Source organism: Rhamphochromis sp. 'chilingali' (genome assembly GCF_963969265.1).
Source record: "Rhamphochromis sp. 'chilingali' genome assembly, chromosome: 4".
Classification (NCBI taxonomy): Eukaryota; Metazoa; Chordata; class Actinopteri; order Cichliformes; family Cichlidae; genus Rhamphochromis; species Rhamphochromis sp. 'chilingali'.
The window spans coordinates 35,884,708-35,904,207 of NC_137948.1; positions in this window are offsets into that span (position 1 = coordinate 35,884,708).

The following is a 19,500-nucleotide window of genomic DNA, read 5'->3' on the forward strand; positions in this document are numbered from 1 at the left end:
ATAAAACATCACAAACTGTAATATTTTACAAATGCTTACGTCCTGCTGATGCAATGGAGACATCTTCCAGTGACAGTCTTCATCAGTGTGAGTGTGAGGAGGATCCTAAACCCACCAACACAGAAGTGCATGTTCACAACTCCCTCTGTGCAGGCGGGGTCAGGACCCTCCTCACCTAGGGTGAGGAGGGTTGGTGCTGTGGCCAGTCAGGTATGAAGTGCTGAGAGTGGATCTTTGGTCCTCTGTGCAGCTCTGTCCACTCTCAGCTGCCCTGCAAAGTAATAACACAAGAAAAACGTCATTTTAACACAAAACAGCATTTTCATTGTTGGTAACTGCAGTATGTTGTTAAAAAGCAATTTTAAACCCAACGTATACACATGAAAAATATAAATAAAGCTAAACCTACAGTGCTGCTGACATAGGATGATGATTTATACCAACTATTGGAAGAATTTTGTCTTCAATACAGTTTGTTGTCAATGTGAGGTGATAACTTACATAGTTGGAACACAGCACCACTCTCCCGTTTTTCACTTGGTCATCCATCCTTCTCATCGGGTTGGTTGGGGTAAGGCTGTCTTCTGGGTGGGGTGTTTGCTCCATCTTGGACGTAACTGGAAGTAATAACAACTAAAAAACGACCTTTAATTCACAATGTAATATTAATATTAATGTCACATATCAACAAAAAAAGCAATACATTTCACATGTGCGAGTCACATGTTCTTATATCTGTAAAAACAAAGTTTAAAAACACATTCTAACATAAACTAATCAGAGTCACTGTCATCCATGGAAAGGCTAAAAGGCCTCTCCCAGAAACGTCTGACTCCAAAACTACCTGAGGATGTTGAAGGGGCATCAAACTGGTCACTCACCTTGCACCTCTTTGCACTTACCTCTTCGGTGCAGATGTCTTCTCTGCTTCTCTTTTCTGAGGAAGGAGCAGCAGAGAGATCAGCTGAGGAAGAAGCAGCAGAGGGAGCAGCTGAGGGAGGAGCAGCTGAGGAAGAAGCAGCAGAGAGAGCAGCTGAGGAAGAAGCAGCAGAGGGAGCAGCTGAGGAAGAAGCAGCAGAGGGAGCAGCTGAAGAAGGAGCAGCAGAGGGAGCAGCTGAGGAAGGAGCAGCAGAGGGAGCAGCTGAAGAAGGAGCAGCAGAGGGAGCAGCTGAGGAAGGAGCAGCAGAGGGAGCAGCAGAGAGAGCAACTGAGGAAGGAGCAGCTGAGGAAGAAGCAGCAGAGGGAGCAGCTGAGGAAGGAGCAGCAGAGGGAGCAGCTGAGGGAGGAGCAGCAGAGGGAGCAGCAGAGGGAGCAGCAGAGGGAGCAGCTGAGGGAGCAGCTGAGGGAGGAGCAGCTGGCGGATCACCAACTGGGGCAACAACTCGAGGGAAGAATGGGGCATTGGCCTGGCCGAAAGGCGGCATGGCGATGGGGGCAGCACCTGGAGCGATAGGACGTTGCCAATCGTGCCAAAACGGCTCTGGAGGGTGCTCCCGGATGAGAGGGGAATCATCTCTCTCATCCATGGTGTCATACCCAGAGTCATCGCTAAGCCAATCCCCCCACTCTTCTGAGTCGTTCCAGTCAGATGAATTGTCAGTCTGTTCACTAAACTCTTCATCGTCTACAGGTAGGTAGGGGGGGTACTCACCATACTCACCTTGCTGTTCACCGACATCAGCATCTGGTGCTTCATCAGAAGAGGGTGAGGGTGAGAGAGGGATAAAATACCTACCATACTCACCTTGCTGTTCACCGTCATCAGCATCTGGTGCTTCATCAGAAGAGGGTGAGGGTGAGAGAGGGATAAAATACTCACCATACTCACCTTCGCTGATACGCTGGGTATCAGTGTCCTGAGCTTCACCAGAAGAGGTGGTGCTCTGGAGACTGTCATCCAGGATCCTGATGACTTCAGGAAGGCCTTCTTCTGCAGGGCGTTCAACCACATAGTCAAGACGCCCTGTGAGGAAACAATTTTTAAAATAACATTAGGAATGTAATAGACACCCAGTGTTAAAGCAACAGACCTACATCTGTTAGTTTGAGCAGAGGATGAGAGAAAAGCATTTTATGTCAGACTGAATGACACTTCTACTTGTTCAATCTTTAAGTCAAGTTTTTTAATAGAAGACCACCAAACCTCCACCAAGGCAGCTCACTCTGTGTACTTTTAAGGTGACACTATATTGACACTATATATGTCACTGTATTTTGTGTACATTCAATTTGTTTTATTTGTTCCTTGTAAGCCTTTATGCAAACACTATGTTGGAATAGGTAATGGATAATAGGTATTGATTTGTAAATAGCCGGACATGAGTAACTTATTATATAAATATACTACAGTACATTTATAACTAACCATGCAGCTCATTCTCCTGTTTTATTTACAATTCACGATGTCACACATTTTGAAAAAAGCTCATAGGTTAAATATGTGGATGCAAACCATAATGTAACATTTAGACCACATGTACCAATTGCATGTCCTAAATATATATATATATATATATATATATATATATATATATATATATATATATATATATATATATATATATATATATATATATTTTTTTTTTTTTTTTTTTAAATAAAAACACAACCTTCTTGGCAAGAGTTGGCAAGAATTGCACACACAAAGCTCTGCAGGTATGTCTGAAAATGATGGTCAAGTGAAAAACAAACAAACAAACAAGCAAACAAACAAACAAACAAACAGAAACTCTTAACTCAGAATCCACATTTTTAGAAATGTGCACAAGGACTGTATCTGCCATAAGGACAGATACATCTAATCTGTGGTAAACATGCTATCACTGTGTAAATATCCCTGTGTACAATATCTCTCTCTGCTATCTAATAAGGTTAAAAGCATTACCGTAACAGAAGATAGGTCTTAATGCCATTATTACTACTGTTTTCATATTCTTTTGATATTATTTTATTTGTATTTTTTTATCTTTGTGTTTTGCAGCAGAGAAAAAATATAGTTTATGTCAATAAAGTCTTTGATCCGGAGAAGAGAATGATGTCAGGAGGGGACCTGGATATGTGTGTTTACGCCTGCGTGTTCTGAGGCCATGACATCTTGAAGATGCCGTTACCACAGAAACTGATTTTTGGGCATTTTACAAATTTTAGTCCATTAAGCTATTTTTAACCATTTCATTTTAAAGAAAAGTGTCAAATTTGAAGCCTTCAAATCAAAGTAACACCTTTTTTTCATATTCATACACCAGTCGTTAATAATTTCTACACCTCTCCCGGAAAATTTAAAACATACAAACAATTTACGGGAAACAATCTTGAATACACATATTTGATCACGTTAAAACTTGATATTCACACTGGAACTTGTTAAATTATTACAGTAATTTACATTTAAAGAAATTTTCAAACGTACCTGCAGCGAAGTCCAGGTGACAGTCGGGGAGTCCGGGTCCACGGCGAGCCATCTTCAAACTTGAAAAACAAAAACAAGTACAAACGATCCACAGATGAAGTACTTGTTATGCGTTCAAGTTATATCCGCTTTTAGTAAAATGGTTTGCAAAACTTAGCTTTCCACAGGCTGAGGTTGGAGCAGGTCGAAACAAGTCCACGAGCAAGTGTAAACAGACGTTTGGAACCTTGTGAAGCATTTATATACCCTCGGCGGCCATGGTTACGGTTGTCAACGTGTACAGGTGCACGTGATAGAACTATAGGAATGGAGCTCACCACAGTGTAATTACAGTTAATTTATGGTCATTTACTGTCAGGGTGGAAGTAATGAATTACAAATACTCACGTTACTGTAATTAAGTAGATTTTTTTGGGTACTTGTACTTTTATGAGTAATTTTTCAAGTGTGTAATTTTACTCATACTTGAGTACAACTTACACCATGTAATCTACTGAGTACTACTGAGTACGCCCACAATTTGAATTAATATTCAAACCTTTCGTCTGCATTTTTGCAGCCAATAAGGCCGTGCAATCCCGACCGGCCAATTTAAGACATAAGCAAAGATAAACTCTGCTGCAGCAGCAGGCACAGGTGTCTGGAGGTGCTACATGGTGGAGTACAAACTACTTTATAGACGGAAGATTTGGAGACAAAGAAGCCAAAATGGAGACAGAGGACAACACTGTCAACCATGAAAACGACGTAGAAAAGACGGAGGACGCGTGCCCGTGGCCATACCTGGAGGAATTTTTCATGTGCAGAGGGAGAAAAGGAGACAGCGTCCAGATGCAGTGCAAACTTTGTTTGACCTCTACAGTCATTTCAGCTTACAAGACTTCAGCGTCTAATCTTAAAAAAACACATTGAGGTAAGAGGTTTTACAACTATACGTGTACAATATTGCCTTCTTATTTTTCATGTGTGTTAAGGTTATTAGTTTGGCTAAGATATTGTCACCGCCATTGGTTAGCCTGATATTAAAATAAGACGGAGCTAGCTAATGTGCGTGTGTGTGCATAATTGAGCTAAATTCGTAGGAATGTTTTAGCCTATTATTTGGATAACCACCGTCATTACAATAAATTAAATTTGTAGTCATTTAAAACTCACGGGCCTACAATCAGCTGGCCTATATAAAAAACAAAAACAAAATTTGAACACAGTGCTGAGCTGCATCTCAAATGAATCTTCCAGCTCTCAGCTGACATGTATCAGAGCCCGATGGATCAGTTGATCAGGATCATTGGCCTGATATAGGTCTATCATAGTGACATGGCTCTTAATCAGTAGGGTTATATGTTTCCCAATATGATTTTTTTTTTTAAAGAACATAATGTGGATTGTTTTTATTTGTTAGCTGTATGGGCAGCATTTTTGTGTATGTGATCCCTTTTCTTAAATTACATTTGCTATATACACATATTTTGCTCTCTTAGTATTTTTAGAACCCGACTAATACTGAAAACTTTAGGGTGATACTGATAAAAAGGAGTTAAAAATTTAGATACTGATACATTGGTCGATACTCTTTTTACAGATAGTATACAGATTACAGAACTTAGAATGTATACAGAAATTCATGTTTTTTGCAATGATCGTTCAAAATTGGTTTACATTTGTAAATAAATACAGCAATATATCTGCAAGATTTGACCAAATTCACCACTCTTTTATACTATGCTAAACAATCAAAGATTAGCTCATGTCTAGTTGAATGATGTTTTAAAAATGTGTTTTCCTGTAGTGTTAATCACAGTGATGTTATGAAGTAATGTATGAACCTGACGTATGATAATATTTATCTCTACAGAGGAAACATCCATCGAAGATTGAGCAGTACAATATCACTGTGGCATCAACATCTCGTCAGCGAAAGACCACAGCCACACCAAACAAGCTCTCAGCAAATACACAAGCCAAGTTACCAGACCTGATGTTGAGAGCTGCAAACAAACATGTTCCACAAGCAACTGTTGACATGCTTGTCATCAATTTCACATGTGAGGGTCTACAGCCATTTGCAGTGCTAGAACAGCCATCTTTCAAAGAATTGGTTACCACATTACAACCTCAAGCCAAAGTCATCTCCAGACCCACTGTCCGTGCCAGAATCTGTGAAGCTGCTGATCACATGAAGATGACTTTGGTTGCAGCATTGGATAAAGTCAAATTGGTTGCTACCACTACTGATTGTTGGTCAGCTCATCAGAAAAATTACCTTGGAGTCACATGCCATTGGAGGAAGAGTCCCTGGAAAGAAGATCTGCAGCACCAGCATGCAAAAGATTGAGAGGGTCTCACACATTTGACATGCTTGCTGGTGCGCTTGATGATATCCATTGCCAATACAAGATTAGAGGCAAAGTTGTAAGAACCACAACTGATAGTGGATCCAACTTTGTCAAGGCCTTCCACATGTTTGGGGCACAAAATGATGCAGATGAAGCTGAAGATGAAGCAGACCCAGAAACTATTGACCTGACTGACCATATTGACTACCATGAGGCAAGTGCAATTCTTGATGAAGACTCTGGTTTGGAGTATCAACTCCCGCCTCATCAGCGATGTGCATGTCACCTGCTAAACCTTGTGGCAACATCTGATGCTGCCCTAGCAGAGAGCATGAATGAAACCTACAAGAGGCTCTCCCGTGCAAGCTTTGCAAAATGCCAGGCCATTTGGAACAAAACTCATTTGGCTAATGAAGTGGTAGAGGACAAGTGTGAACTACAGATCATTCGTCCCAATGCAACACAATGGAATTCAACCTACCTTGCCATTGAAAGGATAATACGCATCATTGATGAGAAGGGGGAAAATGACATCAGGAGCATTTGTGAGGAGTTCAAGGTGAAAATGTGAGTAAAATTGGACACCTACCAATATGGTTGCAAATTTTGTGAATTTTCCTTAATGGATGGTTAAAAACGTGAGCAGACTCTTAATATTAAATCAGAAGATCCCTATTATAGTCATGGTGGGTTTTGTTGTTGTGTCTTACAGGTTGAGTCCTGCAGAAGTTGCATTCCTTAGGGAGTACTGTACCACCATGAAGCCACTGGTGAAAGCTTCAAACATTCTTCAGTCTGAGTCCACTTCCTTTATGGGATGGCTCCTGCCAGTAATCCAACAACTACTGTCCAAACTTAGCAGGCTGGAGACATCAAGCAAGACATGTGTGCCACTCATCAGGGTGATCCGAAGGGCCAGCTCTGTTCTAGGATGCCCTCTGGACCCAGTGGAGGTGGTGAGTGACAGGAGAATGGCGGCTAAGCTGTCATCCCTGTTGGACAACGTCTCCCACCCCATGCAGGAGACTGTGACAGCACTGAGCAGCTCCTTCAGTGGGAGACTGCGGCACCCACGGTGTGGGACGGAGAGATTTCGCAGGTCTTTCCTCCCCACTGCTGTCAGACTCCACAACAAAGACTTAACAAAGAACACATGCTTAAGTGAGTATTTCACCTAATACATTGTAAGCTATTGATGGTCTGTCCTGAATACTAAACAATCCTTTTTGAGAATTTGCCGTTTTTAAATTTGTGTTCAGGAATAATCACTGAAATTTAAATAACAAAATTGTGTTATCTACTTGCAATTACAGCCTTGACATACATCAAACAACATCTTGAAACGACAGAGCATGAGAGTGAGGATCAGCAAAGAGAGTCATCTGATGAAGATGAATTCTTCTCCAGACCAATCTCCAGAAGGCTGCAAAGTGCAGTTGAGCTTGATGGTTACCTTGCTTGTGCCACAGACACCATGGAGCTGCTGCACTCCTTCTCAGGTATCAAAAACCTCTCTCTTAAACTGAACACAGCTCTGCCTGCTTCTGCTGCGTGTGAACGACTTTTTAGCTGTGCTGGTCTACTCTTCACAGCCAAACCAAGTTGGATTGCCTCTGTTAATTTAGAAAACCAGCTCTTGCTGAAACTGAACAAAAGGTTCAAGTGTGACAGAAATGCTAAGAGTTTAAGACACTCACCTGCCTGTTGTTCAGTGTATGGGGAAAAGTTTAAATGGTTCTACGCATGTTCAGAAACATATTTGTCATTGTTTTAACAAACAAAATTCCTTCTTTTATATCTACATTTATTTACAAAACAAGTTACCTTTCTATACCTTGTTCATCTGAGAAATGTGCTTTGAACATAAATATTTATACTGGTGAATCGAGTTGAATGCCTGCTATTGACGACAGAATAAAACATCAGTCTGTTAAAAAGTAATTAATACTCTGAGTAGTTTTTGAGAAGAGTACTTTGTACTTTTACTCAAGTATTTTTTTAACACCAGTACTTTTACTTGTAATTGAGTACAATTTAACCAGTGTAACAGTACTTGTACTTGAGTACAAATTTTGAGTACAGCAGGTGGATGAGGGAAAGGGGAGGAAGGAGGAGGAGAGACCCGCGGACCGGCCGCGTCTCGTATTGAAAAGGAACCCGATTTGTCCCGGACTTCAGCTTGAATGAAAAACAAATACACAAAGCTGGAGTTCTTCTGTGTCTTTACGTGGCCAGCTGCCTCTTCTTCTCCCATTCTCTCTCCCTCTCTCTCCTGTTGCTACTTAAATCATGAAACTGATCAATGATCAGCTGATCGCTTTTCTCTTGGAGATACTATATAGCTCATGCTTACGGAGCCCCTCTGATGACATCCTCCAAAAAATTAATAGATTGTGGTGACAAAATACTACTTCCTGCCCTCGAAATAGTATAAGTGCCCACGAAATACTTATTTGTGGCCACAAAATACTATTTCGAGGGCACGAAATAACGTGCGCACGAAATGCTAATTTGTGGGCACGAATTGGGTATAACGTGGCAACGAATTACGCATTTGTGGCAACAAATAGATGACGTGCGCACATCATATTGATACATTGGACAGCTGTGTAGAGACATAAGCATAAGAGTAGGCTAAACCTGTACAACATGGCCAGAGACAGTATGATTGAGTTTTATTTTTGTCATGGTCTGCGTGGCAGACCTTGGGTGTGTGGGGAAGGAGGACCCAAAATGCGTTTATTTACAGTGGAGTAAACAATACACAATAATAGGTCTATGTCCCTCAGACCCAGATCCCTGACAATTTTAGGCTGGGAATGAGCTACACATGCATTTTGAAAAGCCTGGCACTGAAAGGAACCATTATTATGGGGAGACATTTAAACAGGATATTAAGAGCCCAGTTGCATTGCAGACGTAAGTACGACCCGGACGTTGGGATAGATTCTATTGTCAACCAACTGCAAGGGCCTGGGAAGGATCACGGTTATTGGTCAAGTGTTTCGTGCTCACAAATAAGCATTTCGTGCGCACGTTATACCCATTTCGTGGCCACGAAGTAGTATTTTGTGGCCACAATTTATTTATTTTTTGGACCATGTCATCAGAGGGGCTCCGTACATGCTAATATCACATCTTCACTTTTTTTTTTAGAGATAACAATAACTTTGCATTCTCGCTACTCACCATGCTCTAAAACAGGTATATGTTAGCAATGACAACATTTAACAAATGTTTTTAAAATTCTAGCCGTGCTAATTAGCCTTAGGATTGGTTGAGGTCTGTGAAAGCCTTTGGAACAAAATCAGTCTTGTAAAGCTCACTATTTTCCAGCTGAGCCTATAGCACATTTGTTAAAGTCAGTCCGGATTGTACAGCTTCTAATCAGAAACAATTAAAGTTTGTTTCTTTTTTTTTCTGCTAATCAATCTTTTTCTGTAACCAGGATACCTGGAAAGTCTTAAATAACTCATGTTAAAATGTTGCAGTGCTGTAGAGTGGGGTCATGTTAACAATCCATTCAAACTTGTGGTCTTCAAGGTCAACTTTATCAACTTAATCTAGAAACTATCATTCCTACAACTGTGCTGTGTATATGTCACAACATATAGCAGGAACCTATAAAGGTAACTGACCTTTGACCTCTCCTTCAAGAAGGTACATGTAATGTCTACAGTGATTAGACATACTTAATAAAACAGTGTGGGGCACAGAGTATTGTTGTGCATCAGTGTGGAACATGTCAGTAACACTGAGGGTTACACACACTTTGCCAGGTACACCTGTTCACCTGCTCGTTAAACACAAATGTCTAGTGAACCAATCAGACGTCAGCAAATTAAAGTATTTAAGCATACAGACATGTTCATGATGACCTGCTGAAGGTCAAAGCAAGTATCAGAATGGGGGAAAGAGATTGCGTGGTTGTTGGTGCCAGATGGGCTGGTCTGAGTATTTCAGAAACTGCTCATCCAATGAGCTCACAAAATTACCTCCACAGTTTACAGACTGTAGTGGCAATCCAACCAGCAAAAGGCCACCTGAGGGAATTTGAAGTATTTCCAACTCATCCTGGTGATGAGGTCAAACACAACCAGTACTTTTAACATTTTATCAATTATTTACCAATTTAAAAAACAACATGTGGTAACTTATTTTTAATTTTGCTGCAGACAAGTTGAATGAATGCTTACTGGATCTAGAACACCATTTAGATCATAACAGCTCCTGATCAGGATGAATTTCATTTTCAAATCAAATTTCATGTCGCAGTTTCACAATTTTGTAACATATTATTTCAAAGCTTGCTTATGGGCTTGTTTTGGAGCAGACCAACAGTCAGGCTCGTCGTCACCCTTACTGTCAGACTCTGAATTGATGGTTCTGCTATATCTCACCTGGCTGAGCTCTTGTAATTATTTTGTGATAAAACTTTTTCTATTTTGAGATCAAGATTCAAGTGGAAATCTTTGTGTGTCTGTCTCTCTCCCTTGGTTTCTGTAGAGGTACAGTGAGGGGGCGCCTGGATAAATGTTAAACAGAAGCTAGATGTAGTGTTCCTCCACTGTCCATTAAGGATATGAGGAAAAGAAATGGTCAAGAACAAAGTGTATGGTGTATTTATAAAAGAAAATGGCTTTTAAATTGTATACCAAAACCACCACCAGAAAGTCAACTACAACTTGTTACATAATCATCATGACTGTTGTATCAGTTTAACAGTTTATGGGTTGACTTCTTTCAGTTCATTCACTGTTTACATCATGAAGGAAAAAGAAGGCAACAGGCTGAGAAATGAAGCTGTTGTGTGTCTTTGTGGCCACACGGGGGCAGTGCTGCATAAATAGTAGAATCTCTTCCTGGACACTTTTTCTAGACCTCTTTTTAAATGACTAATAAAGACAACAACAAAATGAATTACATCAGGATCTGATATGGTTTTGTTTTTTTGTTGAGCTTTATATATTTCAGAATGCCTAGAGTTTGTTTGTTTTCCATGTTTTGTGATACAGAACATCTCCTCTCAGACGGCTGTTGTCTCATAATGGGTCATTACCTGGTCTGATGGGGTGTTTGTTCCATTTATAAATCAAGTGATTGATTTGTGAAATGAGAGATGGCCTCTGACCTGCTGACTGGTGTCTGATCTTCTCTGCTCCCCTCAAATTTGACAACTACTCAGCTGATGTGATGGTGGACAGGAAGTCACTAAACCTGGGACTCTGGAAACACATTTCTAGGGATAGAAAAGTTAATGTAGATCGTTTCAGGGGATAAATATGAAATGATCGATTTGGTGATTATACTAATATAGTAAGAAAATAATGCATGAAAAAAAGATTTTTTATCTATACACTTAAGCAACGACCAGAGTCTTAGAATTGCGCTTTCACCAGGTTTTACTTGACTGAACAACAGAACTTCTCTGTCTCCTTTATAAGGGGTCACATCCTGAGTTACACAATGAGTCTTTCAAATGTGTGCGATAACCCACTGCATGTGTAGTCGTGCTGAGACCGCGTGGTCTTATTTTTATTACCCCTTGATTCAGCTGTGACCTGCTTATCAAGTCTTTTTACAAGTACATCATAATTATCTGCTCTGTGCAGACATAAGTTGAGCAATGGTTTAACAAACTTTCCCATCAAAAACATGAAGGTTTAGCTTTAAGCTTATTTGTCCAAACAACAAAGGATAAACTGCCAGCACCTGGACTGAAACAGAACATAGTAGTGTTGGATGTAAGTAAAGGAAATACAAGTATAACTGTGACTATGGAACAAATCTCCTTCAATGTTAAACCTTAATGTTAACCTGATTGTGTTTATTAGAAAAATCAGCCATTACAGTGTCTGTGATTGCTTCACATAGTTAACTCTGGTTGTCTGTGGGTTTGTGTCAAATTTGGAGTGAACAAAAGCATAAAAACTGTGGAAGATGCAGACTGTGAAAGTCTAGTTTATTTCATGAATACAATTATTTTTTACAGTCGCTAGAACAAAGTAGCGTACTGTTAGAGTTTGTATTGTTGATTGTCATTTATGCTTAGAAATATTTAACCATAGATGCTTAGAGGTGTATAATCAATTGTGTAGTGATAAGTTGTGTGATCTTTAACAGGCTACAGAGGCTTGGTGTGCATTCCACACCTACATCCTGGGAGCATGAGAGAGGTCATACCTTCTCTTATTGTTTTATGGTAGGATTAACGTAATTACGTCTGTTCTAGTCTAAGTGCTTTTTGTGTATAAATGAACTGCTGGACTTCCTTACTGTGTTATCTAGGATGAGGGGGGGTCTACCCTCTTCCTTTTTTTTTTTTTTTTTTTTTTTTTAAATGACATCAGAAACAGCAGTATGCGACATTACGTGATGGCAGAGCTTCAGTTCATCCTTTGTCATTTTTTTTTTTTTTTTTTTTTTTTTTAAATAAATAGGACAGGGGGAATGAATGAGAGAAAGAGGGGGAGAGAAAGAAAGAAAACCAAAGGGGAGAAGAGACGGTGAGAAGGGGGGGGAAGAGAGAGAAAAAAAAAAAGAACTCCTGGGTCACCTGTATGGAGAAAAAAACAAAAAAACAAAAAAAACAAACAGAGGAGACAGCAAACAACAAAGAGCAACATAATAATAGAGAAAACAAAGCACCATCACAATAAACTAGCTAGTCATAGATATCAATATTTACTAAATAATAAACGATATTGTGCAGCACGCAAGATAGACAGCGCACAGTGTGCTTTGAGGCAGCAGCCAAGAAAGCTTTAGTCCGCGTCTGTGAATACCCATGTGTGCATACCTGTGTGGATCAGCATGCTTGCATTCCAAAGGTTTCTCCATGTAATGATCTGCTAGGGAGTGTGGGGGGGCCACAGCCCCGTCCTCCAGGGTGTGAAGTGGGTATGGAGGAGATCAAAACTCCAGACATCCAGAGGCCCCCAGAACACAAGAGACCATGGAAGACCAACAGAGGGGCAGCCGCGCCACTGTCCCAGTAAGAGCTGAGGAGAGTCCCAGATGAGGGCTCGCCCAGCAGCCGCGGAGCAGAAGTCAGGGGGAGTTGCAGTGACGCGCCCGTGAGCTCCGCCGGCCCCCAGCTGCGCCTGAGTGACCGAGCCCCAGGCCGAGAGGCCGGGGGCACCCCACCTCCAAAGGGGCCCGAGCGAGCCCCAGGCCCCAGGCCCCGACAAGCGGCCGCCAAGGAGTGAGCCGGTGTGTACCCGGACGCCCACCCCCAGATACAAAGAACCACCAACACACCGACACCTGAGGGAGTCCGCCACCGGCAGGGGAAGTGGTGGTGGGTGGAGATAGGCCTCCAAACCTTGGAGGGCCTGAGGTGTCCCCAGAGAGGTGGCGTCTGATACCCAACCTGACATATAGACACAGACATACGGGCACACACAGACACAAACATCCATTCCCACCCTCATGCTCTCATATGCACTCACTCCACACTCAACCAACGTGGAGACAGACATAAAGAGACGCTGTACACACAATCACACTCCCCAAGCGTACTCTACAAACCGGGTCTAGGTACCCTTGTCCCTGGAGGGGGGAATTGCACCCAGACCCAGGTGGTGTTACCCTTTTCCCTGCGGTGGGGAGAGGCAGACCACCCCGACTCCGCAGCAGCAGGGAGGCCCCACACCCCAGACCGCAGTCGGACGGCCAACTCCTCCTACTAGCCCTCCCGCTCCAGCAGGCCGCAGAGAACGGGGGTGGGAGAAGACTCCAAACCTCCCTCCACCCGCTCATTGTAGTGTTGATGCATATGTGTTCTAAGGTGCAATTAAAACCCAGGAGGGCATGGAGCTACCTGCCAAGGAGCAGCAGGTAAGCGCATAGTCCCTCCTGCTAGCCCTCAATGTCTACATGTATTTAAAATTGAGAGGTGGGCAACGACGCCAGGGGTGAGGTATACACCCTGATGGTATTTTGGACTCCGTGATTGTGCCCACCCCCAAGATCCTATATGTATGTGTAATGAGAGTGTGAATAATGTGAATGTCTAAGTTGTGGGATAAAATTGAGGCAGAGGCAGCCAGAAGGGGACAGGGGGGGGGGGGGGTAGCCTCCTCTGCACCCTGGTGACATACCCCCACTCCAAGGCCCTGCATGTGTGAGTGGTTGTGGAGGAGCGGGAAGAGGGAGGCAGCTGGAGATGGGGAGGGAAGGAAGGGAGGGGCAGGTAACCCCTCCCTGGGGCCAGCTCCCCCGCTGACCCCAGTAGGCACTCCCACCCTTCGCGACCCGCCAGGGAAGGGGGGCCCAGGCCCATCAGCCCGGGGCCCAGTGCAGTAGCGCCCTCCGGCTCCACAGAGCCCTGGATAGTCCACCCAACCCCACCACAGAGAAAACTGCACCCACCCCACCATCCACACATCTTCCAGACTACATAAGACGGTAAACGCCCAGGCTGAGATCTTCCTCCACCTCTCCTGTATCTCCCCCTCCTGCAGAGAGTTCCTGAAGAGAAGAAAGCTCCTGCAAGATGTGACCATCCCCCCCACCAGTTGAAGAGCCCCCCAGGCGGCTCGACGCACCGGCGGCACCCTGCTCCAGGGCCGGGCCCCCATGCACCCACCCGCCCACAACCCCGGCAACACACCAACCAGGACCCAAGCCCCCGAGGCCCGGCCCGGGCCCCAGCCCAGAGACGGAGCGCCCCCAGAACCTCACGCCCATCCCGGACCCACCCAGGGGCAGCCAGGTTGCCAGGTCAGTAACCCACGTCCGTCAGCACAGACCCTCCCCTAGCCCCGCTGCACGCAGCCGCGAGGAAACAGTCACCTGAGAGCCAACAGAGCCCCCAACCGGACGTGACCGCTACCCCGGGTTGAGCCCCCCAAGGAAGATGCCTCCGGGGAACCCCCCGACGCCCTAAGCCTGTCCCTACCCCCTCACCAATCACAACAGTGAAGGCGGGACCAAACTATGACCCCCCACCCCCACTAGGTGATGGAGCTGATAAAAGGGGCCCAGAGCAATTGATCTAATGTGGTGGCAGAGGCTGTGTCAAGACTAATGTAATCTAATAGATAATTTCTATATTGGTTAGAATTAAGATTATTTTTATTTTTCCAGTTCATGAGGACTGTTTTCTTGGCTATGCATAGGGCAGTGAAGATCATATGGGCTATATTCTTTTCTGAAGTGACATTATCTAAGCTGCCCAGTAGACACACTAAGGGGGAAGTTGGAATGTTACATTTCAGACACTTCGATAAGTCTTCACATATCTCGCGCCAAAACTTTTGCACTGGTGGACAGAACCAAAGAGCGTGGATGTAATTGTCTGGTGTATTGCCTTGACAGTGTGAGCAGTTGTTGGAAGATGTAAAGCCCATCTTGAACATCCGATGACCTGTATAGTGCACTCTATGAAGTATTTTGTATTGTATTAATTGCAGACTGGGATTTTTAATTAGTTTAAAAGTTTTTAAGCAAATCTGAGACCAGAAGTTTTGGTCTAGGTTGACTGATAAATCTGCTTCCCACTTTGCAGTAGGAAGGGATATTGATTCATCTAATTTAGAAAGTGTTCTGTATATTTTAGATAATAATTTGGGGGATTTAAGAGTAAGAAAATGTGCCGCACTTAGTGGTGTTTGTAATTCAACTTGACTGAGGTTAAATTTCTTTTTTACTATGGATTTAATTTGTTGATATTCTAAAAACCTTGTCTTGTTGATCCCATATTGTTCAACTAGTCTGTCAAATGGAATAAATTCTGTTCCCTCTAATATATGTTCTAAGTATTTAATTCCTTTACAACTCCATTCTGGGAAATTAATCATATTATTGTTTTGTAATATGTCAGGGTTATTCCAAATAGGTGTACGTTTGCATGGGATTAATGAAGACTCCGTTATTTTTAGAAACTCCCACCATGCTGTTAGAGAAAAGCTGATGTTGATACTTTTAAAGCATTCATGTCTTTTGATGTTTGAGCTAATAAATGGTAGGTCTGAAATCTCTAGATCCTTGCATAGTGCCTGTCCAACATCTAGCCAGGGCTCAACTAAGAAGGTATGTTTTAACCATTCTGAGATGAACTGAAGCCTGTTGGCTAAGAAGTATTGGTGAAAATTAGGCAGATCTAATCCTCCTCTATCCTTGGTTCTTTGTAGCGTTTTTAAGCTAATACGCGGGGGTTTATCTTTCCAAAGGAATTTGGAAATATATGAATCCAGAGATCTGAACCAATCTTGTGATGGTTTGTTAGGGATCATCAAAAATAAGTAATTTATTTTTGGCAAGATCATCATTTTTATAGTGGCGACCCTTCCCATGAGTGATATGGGTAAAGATTTCCATCTAGTCAGATCGCCTTCTACTTTCTTTAGAAGTGGGATGTGGTTTAGTTTAGTTAAGTCTGAAAGCTTAGGAGAGACATTAATACCTAAATATTTAATATTTCCGGATTGCAGTGGGGCAGAGGAAGAATTATGGAAGGAGCAGTTAATGGGGAGAACTGTAGATTTTGGCCAGTTAATTGAATAATCTGAAACTCTTGAAAACCAGTTTATTAAAGTAATTACCTCAGAGAGGTTGGTTTGTGTGTTTTGCAGAAAAAGCAACACATCATCCGCATAGAGACTGATTTTATGTTCTATGTTCTTACATTTTATGCCCTTAATTGTTGTAGCCTGTCTAAATGCTGCTGCTAGAGGTTCGATAAAAATTGCAAAAAGTGAAGGGGAGAGTGGGCATCCCTGTCTGGTGCCCCTCAGGAGACAGAAGCTGGAGGATGTCTGGTCATTTGTTCTGATACGAGCCGTTGGGCAATTGACTACCCTCTTCCTGACCAAGGATGTTTGCTTGTGTGCTTTTATGACCCTTTGATCAGCAGTACCCGACACACACACACACACACACACACACACACACACACACACACACACACACACACACACACACACACACACAGGCAAGGTACTCTTTGTGTGTATGTAGACGTCACATGTTAATGAACCTATGCATATTCATGTAACCTCAATAAAAGGACAGTGGTACGGGAGAACGGACGAGAGCAACTGGGGTCAAGTGAAGGAACGGCACTCTGTCCGGTCTCTCCCGTGCACGAGTAACATGAAGAACTTTGCCTATTTGTGTCTTGCTTAGCAGTGTAATTATATTGTCTTCAACGTTCCAGCGGATGGGTTCAAGCTACAAACCTATCATTAATTGGTCCTTCGAGTGCCGGAGCCCTGGAATCGGCATTCACCGGGGGGAGGAGGGACACGCTGAAAGACTGACGTCAGCCAGGAAGTTCCTGTGGATTCGCGGTCTGTCTTTCTCCTCGATGAATGGCGATCGGCGGGATTCGAGGCTATATTACACGCTAAGCAACACCGAGTAAGTTTACAGAGGCCGACTCTATAACCGTGTTGTTGTGCAGTCTCCGCCATTTTGTGAGGCGTTGAGAAGTTCGCTGCTTTGTGGAGCGAAACCCGGGTTCCTTGCTACTGTGTGCAGCAAGAGGTTCCTTACCGCTTTGTGGGGTAAGAGGTTCCTTACCGCTTTGTGGGGTAAGAGGTTCCTTACCGCTTTGTGGGGTAAGAGGTTCCTCGCTACTTTGTGCAGCGAGAGGTGAGTTCTCCGCCACTTTGTGAGGCGTTGAGAGGTTCCGCGGGGTCCAGATTGTGCTGGACAGTAGGCCTATTTTGTGTTGTTGTCATTGTCGTCGTCGTTGTTGTTGTTGTGTGAGTGTGTGCGGAGCAGAACATGTGGTCTGTGACACCGACTGTTGTTGTTATCATGGGTTTCTAAGCAACCAAGAGTGAGTCGGAGGGAGACAGACGTTTGTGCTGGACTTTGCTCCTGGCAGCACAAAGTATTTATGTAAAAAAGAGAGGGAGCGACGGCTCCACAGCTGCGCGGGTTCACGCGAGCGCGGTCACGCGGGTTTCACGCGGACCTGAGCCGTGCGGTTAATCGCAGGCTTATAAATGGAAGAGATTCAAATGTTAGAAGTTTTCAGAAAACACACCAGCCTTGAAGAGCGTGTGGAGACCATAGACGTAATTGAGGTGGATAGTTGTTAAAAGTAATCTACATTACGCTTGTGGTTGCTCAAATTCAGTACAATGACATATGAGGTGAAGTGATATAGATAAATATTTAAACTAATGAAGTGCATAGAGGCACTTGACCTGTGTGGAAGACTGTCGTCTTATTATGAACCATTGTTGAGATGTAGAGCACACCTGTGAAAACAACTAATATGCTGAACCCTGTATGAAACATCTAAAAGTACATGATGGAGAAGCTGTGTTGAATATGAAAGTGTAAGACTTTGCCGCTGTGGGCAGAGCAACTACTGTGTGATGTTGCGTTGCAGTTTTTTTTTCTGAGCTGATGAGCAAGCTACACATTATCAGATCGAGAGCTGTCTGAGAACTACTCAAAGAGAGGGAAACAGCGCTATGATAACTGTGATAACTGGAGTGTGCAGCGTTTCCATGAGCAGTTTTCCTGAATCTTGACTCTTGTGTGTGAAGTGTTCATAACATCAGCATCATGTTTTTGTTTATTTGTTTTGTTGGGTTGAAAATAATTAAATAAACATGTGATCATGCCTATGGATCACCATGGCACATATCTCCAGCCATATGATTTATTTATGCAGGTGACAAAGTGAGTGTGAATGTGTCTGACATCACAGTGTTTTTGTGCACTGTGCAAAAGTAATTGCCTTTGATTGTGAGTGACAGCGGTGATTTTGCAGGTCGCCAGCTATTGTAAAAAAAAAAAGAGTGAATAAGAGGGAGAATTTATATTGTAGAAAAAAAATAATCATAGGAAAAAGGTTTTGTGTTGATCAACCAAAAAAACAACTATAATTTCATTTTCTGCTTTTAAGAAAGGATTGTTCACAAAAACACAGAGCGAGAGAGAGAGAGAGATATGTGTTGATTAAGCAGTGATGATAATAATGAAAATGTCTTAGTTGTCACTTTCAGGTGAAAAGCAGACCTGAATCAATTTTCCACATGCAGCGGTCGGAAGAAAAGTTATAGTTTAACAATTGGAAACGTTCAAGCCAAGTTTCTGGCTGACTTATTTACAGCACGATCTGTCTCAAAGCTCTCACTCGTCCCTGAAAAAACCTGATCAGCAGCGGCAGTATCGGAGCAGAGGCTGCAGAAGCAACCTAACAAAGCATCAGAGAAGAAGAAAAGCAAACCCATCTTCCTGTCTGATTGGATGAATTCCACGGAAGGGCGAGCAAGATGGCGGCGTGAAGAAGAGTTTTTGTTCGAGCGCTTAGCACGAGACACTTATTTGACGTCTTTCTGGCTTTCGGGACTTTTTTGGAGATCAGCGCGCTAAGCTTGCTGGATCTGAGGCCAGGTTCTGCGGCGGCAGCATGTCGAAATGCTCAGAAAGGACTGAGTGACTCGGGCAAGCCACATGCGGCTAGCATGCTGGCTAGCGACCATAGCTACATGAAAGAAATGGACCCTTCATGATGCGCTCAACGTGCCGGCGCTGTGGTGGGAAAGGCTCCATCATAAACACGCCCTGCGCCCTGTGCAGAGGTTCAGGCCAAGAAGAAGAAGACGACGACTTCCAATCCCAAGAAGGTCGGCCCCAGCGTGGGCGAGCTGATTGTGAAAGCCGTGGCCGCTTCCAAGGAGCGCAACGGCGTGTTCGCAGCCGCTCTCAAGAAGGCTCTGGCTGCCGGAGGCTACGATGTGGACAAGAACAAGGCCCGTGTCAAGACCGCCATCAAGAGTCTGGTGG